Here is a 21150-nt window from a genome sequence, read left to right on the forward strand (position 1 = left end):
GCATGTGTTTACACGAGGCCAAGGCCTTTTCTGCTTCTTGCACTGCCCTGCCAGTGGGATGGCTGGGGGTGGACAAGAAGTTGGGAGGAGACACGGACAGGACAGGTGACCCAAACTGACCAAAGGGTATTCCATACTATATGACGTCATGCTCAGTTTATAAGGAGCTTGGGGGAAGAGAGAGGGGGGGCGGCGGCGTTCGGAGCTATGGCGTTTGTCTTCCCAAGTAACCGTACGCGTGACAGAGCCCTGCTTTCCTGGAGATGGCTGAACACCTGCTGCCCATGGGAAGTGGTGAATGAATTCCTTGTTTTGCTTTGCTTGTGCGCGCGGCTTTTGCTTTACCTATTAAACTGTCTTTATCTCAACCCACGAGTTTTCTCACTTAACTCTTCTGATTCTCTTTCCCATCCCTGATGGGGGGGGAGTGAACGAGCGGCTGCGTGGTACTCAGCTGCCGGCTGGGGTAAAACCACGACACCTGCTTACCTATTTCTTTTTTTTTTTTTCTTCTTTGTCAACAAGAGATCCCAAACATTTCCTGTTTTTCTGCAGCAAGCAAATCTTTTGGTGACAGAAACCCAGTCATGAAACCCGTGCTTCATGGCTATGAAACACAGCCAGGATGCTTTACAGCACGATGCTGCTGTACAGTGAACAAGGCGATGTGGCGTGAAAGCTTGTTCCACGACACTGTTCACAACAAAAATGTGGAAATAAAACTGAACTTCTTTCTACACCAAATGGGAACGCAGTAATTTCTGTCTAAAGGACAAGTCAGGACGCCTACATGCACAAACATGGTATCTTTGAAAATCTGGATCTCAGCATAAAAGCTGCCATGCTAAAACTTTTATTTTGCAAAATTTTATTGCAAGTCTGAAGCTATTTGACAGTTTTTCTGAACGCATTCTTCTGGTTTGTTCCTGGGGTTTTCAGGTGGTTTTTCTTTGTTTACTTATTTTTTCAGTTCCCATTCAAACACAAGAGAGAAAGAACAAAAAGGAAAAGGAAGCATCTAGTCTGAACAAAAAAGAAAAAAGCTAGTAAACATGACTCAGTGAAGCCTAAAAGGCTGAAAAACATAGAGGTAAGTAAAAGCAGAATATATATTTTCTTTAACAAATTTTGATGTCTGGCATGTTCCAAATGACAGCTTTTGGAAAGGAACAGCAAAATTACTTTTATTACTCTAACATCATTCATACCACACACTGGGAGGAATTAGAGTGGACAAAAATAAACATATTTTAAGCTTGAGCATCTCAAACAAAACAACCACAGTAAACTGTGGCTTTTTCTTCTGCCACAGCAGTGGGGTCCATGCCCCTCGGTGTGCACTGCTGGTGGTTCAGGCATCTCCTGGTCTCACCAGTTCTTGCAGAGCATCCCCCATCTTGGGCTGCAGAAGAAACGGTGACGGCACCTTTAAACTGCCTCATTTGCTATTTTTCAGGCCAACTCACGTATCTGGTTAATGATTTAGGATCTCCAGCGCTTCTGTTTACCTACATATAAAATACAGTGGATTTGTTGTAGTAATTGGGGACTAGTAGGGAAGCCAACCACCAACCACTGCTCTCCAAATAGCCCAATTTGAGCTCAGCTGAGTGTCAGGCATGGCCGCATAGAAATCACAGCAGCAGGATGCACGGCAGTAATGACCCTTCAAAATAGACATTTGCTACATGGCATCCACTGCATTTGCTAATGTCATTTAGCTTTTCCAACGGAAAAAACTACTAATACCGAGGAAAGTTTATTGTATTGACAAGTGACTGCTTGTTCCTTGGGGTTTTCAATAGCACGTTCTGCAGGGGATCAGGGGACCTCAAAGAGGAGTGAGGAGCCCCACAGCTGTATGAGCCAGTGTTGGCCAAAGGCACCTGCTGAGCTGTGGGCAGGGAAGCGCTGCCCACCCCCGGCCAGCCGAATAAATGCCTGCCGGCTTCACTGTGCATGTTCCCCATGCCAGGAAAAGCTCATGGGCTCAGCGAGAGAAGGAAAGCAAGAATCCAAGACAGCAAGAATTTCTCTCCAAAGCGAGGGGATTAGCTGGGGAGGAGCAGCCAGAGTTTGAGGGAAGGGAAACACAGCAGAAAGCAGGGAGTTGGGGGAAAGCTTGCCTAAGAAGAAGTGCCAGCATGTGGGAAGGGGTCTGTCATGAAGCAGAGTAGTAGCATGTACAGGGAGATCATGGAAATTAGGACGTTTAAACTTAAAACTACACAAACCTAACAGCAGCCACCACAGCTGAGATTCGACCATATTACCTTACAATTAAATTACAATCACCTTTGAGTAGGAGGGGTATCTCCCCTGGCAAGCATCCAGGTGCAGAGCCAGAGAGAGCACACCATGTTTTTGGGACGCAGGGTCACCTAAATGCCTAGACCAAAGGACAGACAGATATGTAGGCTGAGGTTTCTGCCGCTCTCTTCTACACATCCCTCTGCAGACCCCTTCACTACGTCTTCCTTTCTTGCTTCAATACAATGGTGGTGGGGATTTTTAATGTCAAATAACAAATGTTTTTACCAAACTTGACCATCTCCTAGGATGCAACAGATAGCTAGTTAGCCTTTGAGCACTTACAGATGGAAAATGCAGCTGAGTTCATTATTTGCTAGCATAATTCATGCCAGCTCCTGTCCTTGGTTGCTGCCCAGTCATGATGGGATCATTCTGGTAGCAACAGTATCTAGACATCATTTATTTTTGCTCAATCTTTTGACAATGTACTTTAAACATTAGCTGTCCCAAAATATAGAAGACAAGAAACAACGTTTCTCTCTGGCTGTTCATTTCAAAGTCCTAGTCCCAAAAGCCAATTCCAGCTCAGTTTAATCCTTGATCAAAGCAGTACAATTTAGCACTGGATTAGTGAGTCTCTCATTTAAATCTGCCACTAAGAATGGCAGGTGATCTAAGTCAATTCTAAATATTTCAACCAAAGCCACTGAAACTTTATCAGGTAGTACATGGATAACACTTTTTTTAACCTTCATTATAATCTCAGGCTGCATTTTCAGTGTTTTGCAGGCACAAATGCACTTACTCTAACTGCGTCAGAACAGTCTTTTTAACTTCCCTGGGAAGCTGCATAAGAAAAAGCCCCTTGTGACACAACACTTTTGCCAATTCCTTTAGGATGCTTGAGCAAAAAAAGCACACTGGGGAAAAGAACTAGAAAACCTAACAAGGCACCAAATCTTCTCCTGGTATCTCCCCACTAAAAAGGACCCCAGGGCTGTGTTTGATCCAAGCACTTCCAGGTGTCACTCTAGAGGGTGGAACTTCTGCCTGTGCCACCCTGTCTGATTAAGAACGTGAAACTCCTTCCAGTGCAGGGAGAAGCCCGTGAAGCCTCCAAACCAGAAGAAAGAAAGAAGCATCAGCAGAAATTGTCAAAGGCAAATAACACCAAATGCAAATTCATACATCAGAAATAAGCTCAGCTCCAAGACTGCCACAGCAGGATGGTAACCCCTGGGCGAACATGCCCTTGCGTGTGGCAAAGAGCACAAGAGACCATCTTGCTGATGCCTCTGCACGCCCAGCACTGCCTGCGTGCGCACCAGAGGAAGGAGCGCAGCGAGGCAATCGTAACCTACACACTCCCCTGCTCTCTCAGCATCCCAATGACCGACGTCAGGTATAGCAGTCCTTGGGCTCCTGCTCTATACTCGGGTCTGTCCCACAGAACTGCAACTTTGATCTGAGCAAATGCTATTTTTTTTTACTTACTAGGCAAGTCACACACAGCAGTTGCACCCCAGACTTAAGGTCTAGTCCACCTCAAACACATGCATTGCGTTCAGGCCCTTCTCTTTGCTACCAAAGTTTTGTACCTGCCAGTGTCCTGTGCATCAATGCACAGATCCCTGCACCAGGAAGTAAGTCTCTCTCCCCTTAAGTAAGGCTAACAGCTGAGTTTATGCATTTAGTGAAGCCTGAAATCAGTAATATCCAAGTTACACCGAGCCCCTAAAAGCTGTTGGTCTTTAGAGGTCCCTATAAAAACGCAGGTCGTCTTCCTTTACACCAAAGGACTTTGATCTGCTGTAGGAGTGCCACCGGCAGTAAGGGTTTGCATGCGAGAGCAAAGCTCCCAGCGGTTAGCAACTGCTCCAGGCCCCATTAAAACACAAACCTTTCAGAAATCAAAAGTAACAGTGACAGGACTGAGTGCCGGGAGCTCTGCAGCCACAGCAACCTCCACCACGCAGGTTCTGAGACCATCTAACACTCACACAGCTCAACTAGGGGCAAGGGACCCGGGATCACAGTCTGGCACAAAAACTTCTTTACTTCTCATCACACGCAACGCCGCAGGATGGTGAGGAGCAAAACTGTCCTGTCTCACATTAACTTACTCTGAGACGTACTTAAAATATTACTGCTTCTCAAATCTCAAAGTTGATTTTCTCCCCGTTACCTTCCCAGGTTTCTCATCCTTTCAACCCACTCCCCTCCTGAAGGAGTGCAGGGGTGGGACAGACATCAGGACTCCCAGTCTCACAGAGTCCGGCAAACACTCAAGTACCTCTCCCTGCAAAGTAACAGCTCCCACATAGGAGGGGGGAAACCTTGTGAGCCTCTGAGGCAAACCTAAATCTGCTTTACTGCAATAATAACCGTGCAGATAGATAGAATAAAAATCCAGAGAATCAACGAGGAAAAGAAAAAATTCAACCTTTGAAAAATATATGACATGCTATACAGTAAAATATCCTACTCCCCTCACCAATGCACATTGAGGGGTGAAAATCAATCACAGATCATGTAGCTTTTTTCCTCCTGCCCAGCTAAGGAAAAGCAAACGTTCAAGCAAGTCCCCCTCGCAGGCAGGAGCGAGCCGCTCCGCTCTCACCATACCTTTATTCCTCCGTCTCACCACCCCGAGCCGGCACTTGAGCGAAACAGCAAACATCTTCCCCGACCGCAGCCTCCAGCACTCCGCTCACATGGCTCTGTGCCGCTTCTCCCTCCGCACCTCTGCTGGCTCTGCGAGGGGCTGCCGCTCAAAATTAATTTATGATTACTGTGGAACGGAGTTGTGCTTTACATAGTGGCAGAGGGAGTGAGAGGAAAGGGTTGGGGGGGGAAGATGGCAAAGACAGAGCTAAAGGGGGCACAGACCCTTTTCAACAATACTTTCAGTGCAGAGCTGTTTTGTCTTGTTATCTGGTCCAGATGAATAAAATCACTCATTGATGTGTATAAACCTATCGCCAGTCTCCTGCTGTTAAGGGCTGGGAATCCGGTACTACATTAACATATTAATTTGCAAAATAACATTATTCTCTAGCACATATGGGTGCACGTTTGCACTTCACCAGAAAACTAATCCAGAGCTTACCAAGCAAAAGGAGATAAAAGCCCTCCGTTTTATGGGACTAGTTCGCCAGAAACCCAGCACTGGTGCATGTGCCACGGGGTTACATCCTGGCAACAACCCCAGCAGCATTAAGTCCTGCTAAAGAAAGTTTTCTGCAAAAAAAAACTTTTTTTGTGTCTACAGAAACTATCAACAATTTCCCACAGACCTGAGAGCAAAGCCACCACCCCAGGGACACACAAGTCACCTGTTGCACATCAGCTCCCCAAACAACGCGCGTGGATGTATCCCAAGTCCCACCTCCTACTTACAGAAGTGGATGATGGATCCTCCTGGAGTTTTGTGCCTGAGGATGGAGCAACCTTGGGGCAACACAGGGCTACACCTTCAAACCTGCTGGAGAGCTTTGGTTTTATGAGCTGTTGCATATAGCAGAGTAGAGAGTGGGCAGCCCCAGGCAGCATCCCGGGACACAGCTGGTTCTCAGCAGGGGTTGTTGAGTAATAGAAAACACCAGAGCTTATTTTGGGCAGAATTACCAAGAAATTTAGGAGAAGGCAAAACTGATGCCTCATTCTTGGCAAGACTACTCTGGTTCCCCATGAGAAGTCAGCCCTAACAAACCCTCACCAGGAGCTCATGCTGCAAGAGGAGACAGTGGGGGTTTCTCCCCAGCTGTACTACTGGAGAGTCCTGCGTGGGCTGGGGTGTCGGCAAGACCCCGTGCACCCACCTGGAGAGACCAGCGACATTCAAGAGGGTCTACTTTGTGGGATAAAAAGGAGTTTTGAGGGACCTGTACAAGGACTTAAAGCCAGCATGACAGGGTAGATTCGGTGCATATAAAAGAAAGAGGTCCCTCTGTCCAGCCAGATCTGGTGACTAAGGGGACATGAAAAACCAAAAATCTGCGGGTCACACAGTGACAAGACACAGTTCACAGTCTCCAAGTTACCCATCCAAACACCTGCAGCACAGTGGAGTGAAATATGAATACAATAGATTAGACACAGTGTAATAAATAATGTGGGGAATAGCCATTCGAGATACTAGCTGAAAAGACAGAGCACTACCTGTTCTTTCATTCAGCTTACTATTCTGATATCAATCTCACTTTTCTCACATGCTGTCATCGAAATCAGATTTCCAAAGGAGCAATTTTCTGGACTTTTGAAGGCCTGGGAGAGAACAACAGCAGAGGTTTACCATTAAGTCTTTACAAAGCTTGGTCATATTCATTCATATTTTTAAGCCAGGGTAAACAGACTTGCACGGTCTGGCAGTGCCTCAGAACAGTAATTTGCAGAGCTTCCATAGGGACAGTTTTCTCTGTGTTCAACAAAAATCAGGACTGTGGTTTGTGTGCTCCTGGTTCCACAAACCATCCTCTGACCGTGGAGTCCCCAACTTGCATTCCTGGGCCAGAGAGGCATCGGTGGTAACGGGATGCAGCTTGCCCTTCCACGGCAGCGCTTTTTAGGTCTGAGCTGCATTTAGTTAGTGATCACACACCCGTACGCTCAGCCCCCAACACCCCTCTTGCTGTTCGCTGTCTCCTCACAGCACACTTCCCAAGTCAGGGACGATCACACAGAGAAATGGGAACTCTTCCCACTCTCTTTGGGTGGAAGGACCTCAGAAAGGGTTTGTGATGTCACATCAAGTCTCGCTGCCTTCCTCACCCAACACTCTTCTAGGAGAAGGGACACTTACTGATGACTCTGCCTGACCGATATGTTACTACTCCCTTTCATCTGCCTTTTAGACCCAAATCACGCTGAGAGTACCACATAGCCTTTGGCTGGTCTTTCCTGCTGAGCTGAGCCTAACCCAGTGCTTTTTAGCAGCTGAAGGAGGAAATATTCCTCACCCTCCATGGGGATTCAGATGATGGCAGAAGCAGTTCTCAGCTGCTCCTTACCATGGTCCCAGGGGAGCTCAAAGGTGCCTTCTAGGAACTCGTGGGGAAACTCTCAATTTATAGGAGAAGTCCCCATTACTAAGTCAATACCTGAGGGCTAAAGGCTGCCCTCAATAGATGGACATTTGGGAGTTTAGTAACCCAAAATCTGAGTACCTTCTCTAGCCAACATTTCTGCTGATCCCACAGATGACTTAGGAGGTCACAAATTGTTTCCACAGACCAACTGCTCCAGGCAGCAACATGCTCCATCTTTTCAGGAGAACCCCGAGAGACAAAACACAGAATACTTCAACCTCTGATGCCTGATCTCAGCGGTGCTCCACCACTGAGCCTGTGCACCTAATTACCAGGGTCACTCGCCCACTGTTCAGGCTGGAAGGACACATGCACAGTTTGGTAAATTCAAACTCAAAAGTTTGGAACCAGAGGAAAACGTAACACAGACTGACCCAGAAAGCTTTCCAGCAAGGAAAGGGCTAAGAGAGCTGCTTTGAATGCATGGCAGCACTACCAGCACAGCACAAACGGCAATCCCAGAGGAGCTAACATCGAATTTCAAATTCATGAATTCCAATTACAGACCCCAAAACTCAATAAACCCTCAGTGCTTTAGAGATCAATCTTTACATAACAGCACTATAGATTTCCTTCTCGACTCCATCTTTTCTTCTTTAAAATATAGAGTTGAAAGCACTGACAGGCGTATACACGTATATCAAGTACAGATAAATTCAGATGTAAGGTATGTCTTTAAAACCTCGTACAGAAGACAAAAAGCCTGAGTGTGTTTGCATCACATGAGAAACGTAGGGCTGACGATGGGTTGAGGGATGGGGCCAGGCAACAGGGCTGCCACTGCTTCTTCTGCCACAGCTGCGAGAGCCCGGGGGGCCAATCAGGTCACACAGAGCCCCAAATGTTCAATTTCTGAGGCAGCCTGAGAGCTGATCCCCAGCTCCCCACGCACAGTTGCTTGCTCTGTCCAAGCTGCTTTTTCTTCTCTCGCCACTACTGAGCACATGGGTCTCCAATTAATTTTGCTGGAGCTGTAGCAGAGGAATTTATACAGTTTTCCCAATCAAAGTATCGTTTTGCACCAGATTTCACCTGCTTTCATGATGCTTAAGTACCAGTCTACACATAAGACTAGAGGAACCATGCCATTTCGGCTTCACTCTAGGTTCATCACTGGGATTCAAGCACATTCAGACATAAATCTGAATATTAAGATCCAGTTTACCCTGCTCTGAGAGGCTCAGAGAGCTTCTTTAGCTGGGGGAATTGCCTGGATGTCCCAAGACAATTGGTTTTATCTCAGAGGAAATTCCAGCCGCAAACAAAACACAGCTGTTTCTCTTTGATACTGAAACAAGTGTGTTTTCAGCTCTCCTGCACATAAATCTAATCCTCATTTCAGCTAAGGAAATGACTGTGGGGACACTGGTCATCAAGAGTGCACAATAGAAGGAGCGAGAAATGCCAGCAATTAAACTAAGAGGATAAAAAAGCATTTGTATAATGGGAAATCTATTACCATTTATTATGTCTGGTATTTGAAGTGGCTCTTGCCAAGCCATAGAATCCATTGCAAATAATGCAAGAGGATAATGAAAATAGATATACAATGAGTATCAGAAAAATAAAGCAAAACACTGTGTGATTAATGAATATACAGTATTCAGAATATATGTGTGTACTGCTGTGTTTATCTGCCTGGCAACAATTACACTTTTTCTATAATAGCAAACTGGAAAAATGGTAAGGAAAACTGCCTTCTATTCATGTAAACATTTAAAAATATGTATTAGAACAAAATTAAAGGAGCAGAAACTATTCAAAGTAGAGCTCACATTAAATTAGTTCACGTTTCCCTTGAAGTTGCCATACAGTTTGTTCCCTTCCTCAGGAATAATAACGCAAAATCTCATGTGTCTAATATATCTCCTGAAAATTACACGCCGTACTAAAACGTATTTTAAAAGGCGGTATTTTCTTACTAACAGGTACAGTTAGGGTTGAATGCATTAACATTACAAATACTGATGATACTGCCTTTATGAATTTGTTCAGATTATTTTCATCTTCTCTTCACTAGTTTAAAGGATGTTCCAACCTTATATTATATATGCTTCAATTCTGTATGACTATATGTACAGTCAGCAGGGAAACCCATAAAATAGGTTCTGGGGAGAAAACTGCAGATTTCTATGGAAGGGCAGCCTTTTTTTTCCCCCCCTTTTCATTTTGTATTTGCACGTTGTCTGTAAAAATTAAAACAGATATTACCAGATACTGGGCTAACAGGCTTTTTACCATCACTATAGATCAGACTATATTAAACTGGCTAACCAGTGTACATCTTCCATTTAAAAAGAAAGCAAAACAAAAAAAAGTTCACTGCAGATCATTTTGCTCTATCAATAGCATACAAGTAACTTCTATTTGGAATAATTTCAGGCATTGGCAACAAAAGGTATGAAACAACCTGCCTTCTTTTAACTACAGCACTTTGTTAAAATCTTGCCCTTGGTAAATAGATTTTGTTGGCCTACTCTGTCCAGTAAAAATATGTCAAACAGACTGGCCCACGACAGACTGAAGGTATCTCTCAAAACTATTCACACCATAGTGCATGGTAATATAAGCCATTGCAAGCAGCAGACAACAGATCTCCCGCTAAGAGTTTGGGAGCTCTTTGAGAGCCACAGAAGCAAACACCACCGGCCAGATGTGGCATTAAAGCATTTGGAGACAAAAGTCTGCCTTCAATAAAAAAGTCAGATCAATGCTGAAACAAATCCAATACAGTAATGCCTTCAACCAAACTCAGGATGAGCTGATATATAAAAACTAGATATCCCATAGACTCATGGGATGCTGTGTGTTAGTGATGAAGCTCTCCTTCCTGATGCGCAAATTCCTGCAGAAATACCTGTGCCCTCTGTGTAAAGCAGAGTAGCACCAGCATAGCCAGCACCCAAAAGGTGCTCACCCCTCCCCAGAGCGACTGCACAGACCCCAGGCTCCAAGTTTATTGCCTCTCGGTGCCTCTTGAATCAAACATGCTGCTAACAAATGCTGCTAGTTCAGGGCAGAGGGGTCAAACTGACAGCTTGGCAAAGCCAAGCTGAACTTGTTTCTCCTCGGGTGTTGACATTGTCAATAACAAAGGTTTGGGAGAAGATGCTCTGCCCACACTGACACCTGTACCACTTTAACTGATTACCCTTAATAAATGATCCCAGTGACAGCATGAACAATGAATGGTTTCATTGAAACCATGCTCAATTAGTAGACAATTCCCAAAAGGAAATGGTCTAAATTATGCTTTACAAGTACCTTGTCTGGTCCTCATTAGCATGGCTACAACTTTCCCCCATGCGATGCCACAGCTTCCAACGGAGTAACATCAGGGAGGAAGTTTGATGTGGCACTATTAGGTTTAATTACCCTGACAATAACTTACGAAGGTGACAGTCTGTCATGAAACTGTGTTCAGCTAAGTAGACAAACAGGCTTCAGTCATTAACCTTCACCCTCAGTATTTTGAAAGCTGCTCTTATTTTCTGCATGCACGGGTGACTTCTCTGACACGTGCTCTGAACATCCTGTGAAACTCACCAGCTTCACAGAAGGCCATGTCATGAGAAATGCCATGTTTAATTTTCAGCTATATGCAGTCATTTCCCTGAATTAGAACTTCTCCAGACCCTCGACCCTCTGTCGCATCAGCTGCAAGAAACCAGCAAGAGGCTCTTTGGAGAAACACCCAGTTCTCACCATCGCATTTGCTGAGATCGTGAACGCAGTCGTGTTTAAGCACCATGGTCCCACAGTTTCAAAAGTAACGCTCATGGGGACTGCACATGCAACCCAAACCACTGAGATGCTAATAGTTTGTATCTAGATTAGACTGAGCCTAGAATTCAAGGAAGATGATTTATAGACAAGCGAAGGCTAGGGGTCAAAGCTATGTGCTGATGATGTCGTCTTAGTTGTCCTCTCCATAATTCACACACCAGATTGGCAGGAAGGCTGAATGTGTAGGATTTTACGGGCACTTTTCTGCAATTCAAGTAAGTGAATGGCATTTGGATTATGTCCCAGAGCTAAGAAGGCAGCTAATTTAAACATTCACATCTATGTTCCTTTTTCGAGCTTCCAACTTGAGCCCTATCAGTATTACTTAGACATCTCCTCCTACTATAATTATTTTATCAGCTGACAAGAACATCTCGACAACTCATGCATAAAAGTATTCTTATATTCTTCCCTGATAGTATTTCAGTGGTGGTGATGTAGTCTTACCAGCATCCACAGCAAACCAGAAGCTGAGGTGCTTGATGCTCGGCCCATTTTTTTTCCCTGCTTCTGGACAACAGAGTGTAAGAGAAGCCAGGGCCCTACTTGGAAATGCTGCTGCAATAGTAGTAAATAACAGCAGCTATTTAATTGCAAGAATATATTGTATACATTTAGAAATAGCATTATTAGAGCTGCATTATCCCAAAGAATAGTGTCCAAAGTGGTACTGGCCTGTTGCCCGTGGTAAGAAGCATGGTCTGGCAGGTGGAACACTGTTGCCGGGATTCAGCCTAAAACCACAGTTTATTTCAGCCAGGAAATGCTGAAGCCATTCTTTCATAATTAAACGGTACAGTATGTTTGTTCAATCTGCGAATCCATGGACAAGGCACCAGTCTTTCCAAGGAGGCAGTCGAGTCTCCTGAAGCAAGAAATTAAAATAGCCTTATCTCCATGTGCTGTAGTGCCACTCACTCTGACTACCAATTTACTTAGCAGAAGGAAAGCTCCTTGCAAATGCTGACTACAGATGCTAGCCTAGACGGGGTCACGCTATGCCTTCATGTACATACTCCCAAAAGTCTTCTCGCTGTATTTTACAGTGTTGTTGTGCTAATGAAGCAATTAGCTAGTAACAGCCCCAGACAAGTTAGTAAGCCAAAGGCCAAAAGTCATTTGCCTTCTAAGCAGGTTCTAGTTACCCAGTTTAAGTGCCAGCCTGCAGTCTTTTACTGTGAGCACTGTTAAAAGATAATACACAAATCTGACACTTACAGAGCACCATCAGTCTTCCAAGCCTCAAAAACAATGATAGGAAAGCTGTGGTCACTGCAACATGCAGCTTAGCTTTGAAATTAAACGGCTTCACTTTAGACATGTTATATTGTGAAATTTAAAATAATCATGCAGAATCAGTACTGTTTCTGCTAGGAAATATATGTACCTTTAAGTAGCATGTTTGTGCTGGTAGACTTGCTATTACTGATATTTAGCATCCAGTAAAAAACTACTTTGTTTTTTAAGCAAAAGATTGAAAGTTCCAAGTTGCATGATTATTAATCAATAGCAGAGTATTCAAGAGGTCTTAAGGAGCCATGAAATTGCATTTTATTATCATCATTAAACACATTGCACCAATATTATGGTTGCTTATATAGACCTCATTGGGGGCTCATTTTGCCTGCATTGTACAAATGTTCCCATATCACAATGAGTGTGGTTTGAGTAGAGGAGTCAGAGAAAGAATGGCCAAGAGAAGAACAATTATCTCAATTTTAAACTATTATAGACAGAACCTTTTTCCAAAAAAAGGCAGTAAAGGTGTTTCACTTACAAGAACAAATTACTTGAGGAAAGAGCACATTATCTGTGTTCTGGTCCCCTTAAATGAAACCCAGATGTCTGCCTTCTAGAAAACCAACTAGAAGGTTTGCCTTGGTCTTGTCCAAGTTACTAGGGATACACGGATGAAGGTTTTGGCCTGTATTCTTACAGGACATCAAGCTAAATTATCCTTGTCCACCATCAAATCTAATGACCACATCCACTGCCGCACATAACTGGCATTGTTTTCTCGTCTGCAAAACAACCACACCAGTTTACTCTGGCAGACAATTTGCCCATCAGTGGCTTGCCCAGTATTGGGCTGGGAGCCAACAGCAGAGTAGGGAACTGAGCCCAGTCATAATTAAATGCATACATCCATCTGAAAACTCACCATTATTTTTTCCTACCTTAAGCATTTTTCCATCCACACAAGGCTTGATTTTCTTACCTTGTTTGACAGTAAGTGCAGATTTGCCAGCCGCTATGGTTATCAGACCCAGAGTTGCACCATCGCAGAGGTGGCCCAACACTCACTCTTCCAAGAACTGACTGCACCCGTAATTAAATAGAGACTTGTTTGGGAAATACCTAAATTGTAGTAATTATCATCATGATTGCATAATTAAAAATGGATGAAATCTCACTGACAGGTGGTATATTGAAAAGCACTTACCATCAATTTCATACTTCCCGCTAAGAGAGATACTTAATTTTGCTGTCCAAGGGAGACTTCGAGAATTCCAGCTCCCATGCCTAGTCTTCGAACCTCATTTATTATCCCTATGTCTGAAGTACTTTCCTACTCCAATTTCCTCATGCAGGAATTGTCACATTCATTTCTCCAATTACCAATGCCAAACTCAGCCCTTCGCAAAGGCTGCAATTCAGTCTATACCTTATATTTTATGTTGACATCTAAAAACAATATAAAAGCTGCATTTGATAGTCATGGAGCCTGAAACCCTCACTCTCTATTTGCGTTTATTAATGGATTGGTCCCATCATCAGGTGAATGAGCAGGAAAACACCTTGCTCCAAAGTCAGTGCTGATGCACCCCACAGGTGGGGCTTCGGACTGATCAGAGGAAAGATGGTGCCTGGAGTTTTCTAAAACTCCTATGCTGCCTAGCTTTGCTAACTTATTTTTATTACTCAACTGCAAAAAAAGCTGTCAAAGCAAGTGCTGCAGAGTATTTTGAGAAGTTAATTCAGCACATGTCTCTGCCTCCCTAGAAAATCAAGCAGTTGGCCTCCAGGCTCACCTGTGCTTGTCTCAGCCACAGACTAATTCATGATCCAGCTGCAAAAAGGACTAAACTACACGGTTTCTGCAACTACTTGATAAGCAAATGAGGTGTGGATGCCATCTCTAACATACTTGCTGTTGAAGAAAAAGACCATCTGTCCCATTACACATTTTCACTCTTACCCATTTCCTTGGCATTTATTACAGGTGACCCCAAATGGAAGGGCTGGATTTAATCTGATCACTCCAGTCCTCTGAAAGCTGCAGCTTTGATTTAGCCACTCTCTAGTGCTTAGCATTATACGAAAGGTGAAGAAGAGTCACGCAGAAATTCATGGAAAGCTTTAACAGTAAGGAACTATATTTATTGGGGCAAGATTACAGAGATTTAAGGAACTCATCTACTTTTCTTTTTGCAAATATTAGCCTTCAGCAAAGACATGAAAACATTTGTCTTTAGAATAAAGAGGATATTATCAGCTAATTAATTTCTAGCACCAAACAGTCCAGATGAAGAAGGGTTTAATTGCTGAAAATGTTGAAACAGAATATTTTCACAGCGGAATTTATGTTTGGTTACAATGGATTGATTCTGTTTGATCAAAAGCTTTCTCTGTACAATTGTCTTTGCTGGAAGTTAGAGATCCCATAACCATTCGTGAGCTTTTAGTCACCTTTGAATCTCCAGCATATGCCAGCAATCCCCTTTCTGCAGCCACTGCAGGACACGCAAGTATGGTGCCCAAGAGGAGCTATAAAAAACGCAGCTCCACGACCCCGTTACCAAAGAGGGAGATTGGAGATACGGGGGCTTTGAAAGGGCACCATGCTCCACTTAGGAAATACAGCTTTCTCCTTCTGCTGGTCCCCACAAGGGAGATCACTTCGAAAGGCTGAAAAAGGACAACTCTTTCTAGCTCAATAAACCAGCTTATATCTTGTGATATGAGCATAACTGTGAATAACTGCTTCACTTACAGTGCACTCACTACCACAGAGCACAGGCAAAGAGAGGATTATTAGGGTCTCCAGGCCTTTCTCAGGATCCTTTGCCTTTATCTACAAATATCCCTGCCTCAATGCTATTCACCCTGACTTCTTCAGAGCCACATGTTAATTCCTGCTCTTAGGTTTTCCCCTTTCTGCCAGCAGAACACTTGGTGCCAGGTCTCAGAGCTGTCCCAGGACCTGCAGCAGGTTAAACCTCAGCTGCTTGACTGCTGCTTGCAGTACTCCAGCACTGTCCCCAGACCATGACCAGGAACAGATAGCACACGTACACCCAGCCTGGTGCCAACGCTCTGTCAAAAGCATCTTTTTCCCATTCCTGTCTCTCCTCCTTCCCTGATGTACAGTCTTGTCCAAATCACTTCACCTCCTGCGTTCCCATATAAAAAAAGCAAGCATTTATTTAGAGGTTCCTCAATACACTATTTTAGTTATCACTGCTCTTACCAAACAATATCTTCACACCTGGGGGTACACGGAGCTCTATGAACAGCCACATTTAAAGAAGAGAGGCATAAGAATACACAAATCTCTTTTTCCAGCATCTAAATTTATGGCTGGAAACTAAACTATCAGCTTTGCAATGATTTACTGCTGTACAACGAGACCCATGGGATATAAACAGAGGAGACAACCCCGCAGGACAATAAATTGCCATGAACCAAACTGTCATCGCAAAATACATAAAAGCCATGTGAAAACAACCCCGCTGATGGGACACAGCTTACATGTCCTTATGGCGGCTGCTGTTCTGCTGGCAGGAGGTACTGGTACCTCTTCCAAAGCAAGGGGGAGATGCCCATCCCTGGCCTCCTCCACCACCACTTGCAGCTCTTCCCATCTCCTTCCCTGCCCAGGGGCTGGGACATCCCACTGGCTTCTCACGAGCTTTGCCCCATGATGTCCAGAGCACCAGTCCCCAAATCCTGATGAGGAGACATTTCTGAAAGGCTATCAAAAGTATCATCAGGCCCAAGGGCACTTAAAGCACCCAAACCCTTCGGACAGCCTGGCTATGTAGTTTTGGACTCTTCTGTTGGTGTGGTCCCACTCTGGGCCAGGCACCTATCTGAAGGTGTTTGTCTTCACCCCAGGGATCAGGTGGGACAAGACTGGCTCCGAGAGGAGCCCGTCAGCGATCACTGCAGCTTCTGATCTCCTTTGCCTGCCAGGGCTGTGTCTCTGTGGGTCCTCACATCCCCCAAGCCCCAGTGCTCATGAAATGGTTTTAATCATGTGCTGGAGGGATTTCTTGTGGGAGGATGAAGCAACTAGGTCTGGCATCACTTAGCAATGGAAGGGTAAGAGTTTAACACACATGATCTGAAAGGCCAAGCAACATCCCTTTGAATGTATTTATTTAACTTAGAAGTTGAGTAGCTCTGTATTTCTAAAGGTAGCCAGTACTGGGTGGAAAATCAAGAATAAATGTTATCTTAGCTTTCAAAGGGACCAAAGGAGAAAAAAAAATTTAAAACCTCCAGTATAAACGTTAATTCCCCATAGCATTACACATGACTGGGATGTGGGTTTATATTCAGAGCCCTAGTCCAGTGCAAAGAGAACTACAATAGATGGCACGCACGTCTAGGTCACTGACAATCCCCCCTCCCATACCAAATTTCTCCCTCTGTTGAAGATAACGTGAGATTTTCCCAAACAGCCCCTTTGCTGAATCTGCCTTTCTGCTTAGACACCACAAAGCCAGGAAACTCAGCACTGCTTTGAAATGGGGTGGAATGACAACAAAACAAAGAAATCCAGAGAGACTGTCCGCAGGGAAATCCAAGGAGCTACAAGAAGATAAAACGAGAGGCAAAGAGGAATCCTTATGAAAATGCATGAGATGTGAAAAACTGACAGGCCAATTAAAACAAGCCTAAATACAACCAGAGATTATCCCAGTGCTACTGCTGTGTCCTATTGTTCTCCACCCTCCCTTTGTTCCCCCTCTCCAGCCTCCAGAGGAGCAGCTCGCCGGCATCCCTCAATCCCTCCTGCTTGTCCCTCTGACCAGCGACAACCACACACATTCCAGGCCCATCGCTCCTTGTCTTGTGTCTCTGCACAAACTGCCTTTTTTTTACCAGTCCTTGGCCAGCCTATGGCATTCCTGCTCTCTGTGCGCTGCTCCTGAAGAAGACACACGAACACCGAGAGCCTGCGGGGAGTGGGGGCTGGCTGACGCTTCTGTAAACACCATGCTAATCTGTTTAAGATATTAGATTCCCATATATATGTTTTTAATAATAAAGGCAACATTTAGATGCTGCCAAGGTACCAGAGAGACAGTAGCAGACACAGAAGAGCCACCTCCGCCATATAAACAATGGAAAACGCTCTTATCTTTTCATACCACTAGGCCTCCAGGCTGCAAAATAAATGATTGCCTTCATTTACATTTTATTGTGGAGATATAACTGGCTGGAATAACTGCCAGCAGAGATCCCGACTGCAGGAATGCACTATTTTTCTCCCCATTTGCCTTAACAGATGCTTTTTTTTCCTGGCAATCCATCTCTATCACTGTCATTCAGATGGCAGAAGGGGCATTAACCCACTACCTGTCTCACACTTAGGGGAAAAAAGCCATCGGTTCAGGGTTTTTACAAAGCCTCAGGCAACAAACTGTTACAGAATGGCAGAGAATGTGAAAGAGGGGCTCTTCACCTAAAGATCCAGGCAGTAAAGCCAAAACTTTCTTAGATAGTCACATACTCGTGCCACAAAAAGCCCTACAAGCCACACAGAAATCAGCACACAGGAGACATCTTCATCTTAGCCAGTCACTTACACTTCCCTTACAGTCAATGGAGAGGAACAAGCTCTCCAGAGAATTCATCCCGTGGGATTGAGATGTCTATTTTGGGTTGAGAAGCACCAATTCCTCTCCTTTCCCTGCTAAGCAGCCTGGACAGATCTCAGAGGGAGAGGTCCACTCTGTATGTCCAGCTGAGATGGACCCGGGCCACCTAACTAGTATTGCCCATACAGGCTGGCATTAACTACAGGTTCAAAAGATCTTTCAATAAAAAGAATAACCAAATAAATAAAAAAATAACCAGAACACTCAATCTCTTGGGTGAGTACCCAAAAGCTTAGCAGATGGTTAGAAGGACGTGGACCGAATGTAAAACTCGGCCCTGATGGGACCACATTCCCAGGCAGCAGGAAAGCTCAGGACAGGGTATGAACTTTATCAGCTGACAATTGCCTATCAAAAAGATAAAGTAAACTATACACAGGGTTATCAATAATAGTAACTGTCAATTGAAGGCTAGCTAAACGTTTTCCACTGCCTCCTTGTTTTCTGATACCTAAATATTTTTGGGTTTTAATTTAATTTCTTATCTCTTGATCAATTTCTAACTAAAGTTGATGTGAGAAATATGATGAAAAATCTAAGCAAAAATGTTTGATTACATTTCACTGGGAAAATAGTGGCAAAACCACATCTCAGACTCTTTAACTACCTGAGGAGGTAAGATAAGAGAAAGTCTGGGCAACTGGAAGCAGAATGAATAGATGAGTAAGTTAAATCAAATCCTACAAGCAAAGACAACCTAGTTAGGAAGGATTATCCTGTTCTCACCATAGCTTATGACTGAAAGAAGCTGGAAAACCTCAGAGGGACCCAAGAAAGAGGTTGCTAAAGAATCCTCCGGTGGCTCAATCCCACTGGGGTTATGGGCAGCCCAGTTAAACGCTCTCTAGACTGGCTGGCTTTAGGCCTGATCCAGGTCACAGAGAAAGAGGCAAGACATGCTAGGGTATGATCTCCTGACCGCCATGGTGTACTTAAAGAAGGCATTACACACGAAAGCACAATGGGGTGTTCTGAGCTGCACACGCCACCTTCACCTCAGTATCTGCTGGCTTTCTACCACTCACCCGTTTGATCTGAACCACCTTTGCAATACAAATTTTTAGTGGAAAGCATTTTTCACATAGAAGCTGAAGCCAAGAGCAGGATAGTCACCAGTGTTGCTCATCACGGCACCACCTCAGGCCTCAAGCTCAGAGGCCAATGTCCAGCCTTGCCCCAATCTGTGTAACCCTGGGCAATCCAGTAACATCTCTGTGCCCCAGGTCTCCAGCTGTAAATGAAGCCATCCAGCTGACCAGGGTCCTGTAGGAATGGGGGCCATCAGGTGCTTCCGAACAGGGTCAGAAAAGCAGCTCAACAGAATTAGGTGGGGGAGAAAGAAAAAGAGCAAGCCTGAAAAATGTTCAAAAGCTGCAACAATACTATTGCAAACAAACTACCAAATGTGACAGTGAAAAGAACAGTGACCTACATTAGACACAAGCATCGCTTCATCTTAAGTGTAGTTTCATAAGCACTTCATATCCCTTGAACACTGGCAATGCAGAATGAAGGAAGCTGAGCCTGATGGCCAAGTGCACAACCCTTCTACATGTTCCTCTGCTGGGTCACTGGTAAAGAGTTCAGGCATGCTGGGTACATGTCAGTGAATGCTGGTAATGCCCCTTTTTCATGTTCTGGGGTCCTCTCATGTGGCTTTTTTATAGATAGACTAAAACCAGAATAATTTCCAATGATATTACAGCCACAGCATAGTTTGCTTGGAAGATAAGGATGGATATAATGGACCTGGGTTCAGACCAACTTTGGCTGTAGCACGCTTTTGCAGGCAAAAACCTCCCTCAGAAAAACAGTAACCTAAATTTGTCCATTTCCCATTGCTTTTCTGTTGAACGAATATACATAATAAACATCCAGGCTTAAATATCTCAAAATGCAACAACATGTATCAAACAAAAATCTCAATGAGCTACATGTTCTCCCTGCACTTTTAGGAACACCATCCCACTGGAAAGAAGACTCCTTGCTGTCTCCACTCCACAGATGTGCAAAACGCCACCCTTGCATGCAAGGGAAGGTTTATAAAGATGACCCAGGAGTCCCAGTTCCCCACCCTTACCACTTCTCCCGCCAATATTTTTCAGCCCTTGAAACGCATGACAGCAGTAGCTGGCTGTAGGAAGCTCTCCTATAACGTAAGCAATGGATATCAAACAGACATGATATCTCTGGGCAAGCAGGAGCATTCCTGTTTCCTTACCACCGGTACAGAGGTGCAGGTGGCACAAACCACCCGGGTCGCAGAGTTCCTGGCTCTCCCCTTCCTCCTCCACCCTCAGCTCCTCTCTCCATCTCTTCCTCCTCCTCCTCGATGACTTCTTAAGGATCTTCAAAACCTTGTTCACTTTATTCATTTGGTCTCACAGCCGCAGAGATGGGATGGGATCTCCCCGACTCCTGTGTCTCAGCAGCTCCAGCTCCCCGGGAAGGAGGGACAGCTAGAAGCAGGCAGGTCACTGGGAGGCACAAAAGCGCTCGTGTGTGTATGCATGCATGCCTGTGTCAAAAGCTTCTTTCCACCCAAAGAGAGAGTTTTGGGTGGCGGCAGGAGGGGGGAAGGAAAGAGGAGAATTTCTTTTGCCTCTGTCCATCCACAGCTCTTGCAGACAACGAGAACAGACATTTCTTCTCCCTGATGACTTGGGAAAGCTCATAACTCACAGGGGCAGCAGATCCTGTATAGGGTTTTCAATTTCTGTTTTCAACAATACATGCATGCTGGCAGATTTCAAATGCTCCTCAGGCAAAAGAGCCAGCATCAGCTCAGAAAAAGCAGTGACTCTTAAAGAATTCTGGCTCCATTTCAAAGATTAGAAATAGCTAACGCAGACAGTAAATAATATCTGCATCTGTGAGAACCGCTAAATAGCTGCACACTCTGTAGGAAAGAACCTTGACTTTCCTGGACTTATATAGTAGCTCGCATTTATCCAGCACCTTTCAGACATCACTTTCTCACCAACATCTTTGGAAAGAGGTAAGTAATTTCCCTGGTTTCCTGCAGACACTGTGAGGTGAAGTGGCTAGTCAAAAGGTTTTTAGTGCAACCACTGAATACGCCCCTGCAAATAGCCTTTCTCCCTATTTCAAAAGTTTAGAGTCTCTAAAATTTC

The 21150-nt window shown here is 44.5% G+C and overlaps 1 protein-coding gene across 2 annotated transcripts in view; it reads right to left on the reverse strand.

The window, feature by feature from the left end:
• GRIP2 (glutamate receptor interacting protein 2) overlaps positions 1 to 21150 on the reverse strand; it is a 294138-nt gene that overhangs the window by 130519 nt on the left and 142469 nt on the right. Inside the window, exon 1 of one of the 2 annotated variants that reach the window (XM_075762150.1) lies at positions 4879 to 4932. The exons of the other annotated variant lie outside the window; for it this stretch is intronic. The gene's annotated coding sequence lies outside the window, so the exon portion shown is untranslated. Of the gene's footprint in view, positions 1 to 4878; positions 4933 to 21150 lie in introns of those variants that run through there. 2 annotated transcript variants of the gene reach the window in all.

Source organism: Balearica regulorum, chromosome 10, assembly GCF_011004875.1.
Source record: "Balearica regulorum gibbericeps isolate bBalReg1 chromosome 10, bBalReg1.pri, whole genome shotgun sequence".
NCBI lineage: Eukaryota > Metazoa > Chordata > Aves > Gruiformes > Gruidae > Balearica > Balearica regulorum.